Source organism: Anthonomus grandis, chromosome 1 (genome assembly GCF_022605725.1).
Source record: "Anthonomus grandis grandis chromosome 1, icAntGran1.3, whole genome shotgun sequence".
Taxonomy (NCBI): domain Eukaryota; kingdom Metazoa; phylum Arthropoda; class Insecta; order Coleoptera; family Curculionidae; genus Anthonomus; species Anthonomus grandis.
The window spans coordinates 7,299,056-7,300,721 of record NC_065546.1 but is presented as its reverse complement, the minus strand read 5'-3'; positions in this window follow the sequence as shown (position 1 = coordinate 7,300,721).

The following is a 1,666-nucleotide window of genomic DNA, read 5'->3' as shown; positions in this document are numbered from 1 at the left end:
ATTTATGTAGTAGTTCACTGTCCGTTTTTAAGAATAGCCTGAGCAGACTGGCTGTAATGGTGTAGTGGTGTCATTATTCATCAATTTATGAATTTTTATTAAAAACTATTGAGTTGTGTTTAATAGTCGATATGTATTCGTTTAATAAACAATTTCGCATTTATTTTGAATCTTTCTAGTTAAAATTTGGCATTTTTGATTAATTTTAATTGAATTAACATTAATTAAACTCATTGATTAAAAATATTTGCCACCATCACTAAAAAGTGTTAAAAAATATACGTTCAACATTAGGATTAAAATAAACCAAGTTGTCATGGTTTTTTCATAATTTTCTGTAATTCTCAGGTAGTAGAATTTTAAACTTCAATATTTTAATCTAAAAACCCATAATCTCTTTCTTACCAACACATTTTGAGATTGGGTGTTAAAATAAAGATATTATTACAGGTACCGCTGGGTACTTGACCCTTGCCGACTTGGGTCATATAACTCTGGGAATTCTGGTACACAAATTTATCTAGTCTAAATTGAATCATTCGAAAAGCACACAGGTGCAAAAAATATTAAAGAGATTTGCTGTTGTCAGATAAATGTCGATGGCCAATTTCCGGGATTAAATTTATTACACCCTTTTAGTATAATATAAATTGAGTTTTATTATCTTGCAAATGAAAAAACAGAGCAAAATTAGTTTTGTCGCCTTCAGAGAGGTCTACCATTACCTTAATTTTAAAATAAGAGAAAAACTTGATATACAGGGTGTTCGAGACAAGGCAAGAAAATTGTTTAGTCAAAGCGGCCAAACACGTTATATTTAATATTGAGGGAATTAAATATTAAGATTTTTATTAAATCTATGCAGTCTTTCAAGCCCAAATAACTACAAATTCTACGTTAAGATCAAATCTCTAGCACTGCCTAAATAAAATCTCTGAAATTAAGACTAAATCTTAAACTCAAATTAGTTAAATGAGTATGATAGTATTATTACTGAGAATAATGACATCTCAAACTCAAACTCAATTTAAAAAAAAAAAAAAGATTTTTAAACAAGAGCAGAAATATTTAAAGATTTTTTTCGCTATACTAAGGTTGTTAAAATTTTTATCATTCTCCTTCAAAAAATTTATATCTTCTTGTACTGGTATAGTTCATTTAAACCAAAGTGCAGATCTGAATTTCATCCCTAAAATAATTAAAGAGATTTTCAAGAACTTTGTGGGATTTGAACAATGTAAATTCAATATACTAATGCTGCCAAGAACTCTTGAAATACAATTCAGTTAAAAAGTTATCATATTGCTTTACAGTTTTTTTCACAAAAAGCTAATTTTTATAGATTTTATGTGACAAACATTAAAAGATACTCCAGCAATGTCACACCATCAATACTCTTTGTTATTATTCCTCTATTTGGAAAATGTTTTCCATCTTGTAAATTCCATACGATTGAAAAACATATGAGTCTCTGCTGTTAAGGACATATTAAAAATAATCTCCAGTAATAATGAAATAATTACTGTGTGTCCTATCAATGTACACTTTGGTCTTGTCAGATTGTTCTAATAGAAAAAGCCTTGCTTATATCAGATAACTCCACAAGAAAATGTTTAGAGGAGTTATAATTGGTGAAAGTTGAGTTGATAACTCTCACGAGATGTGT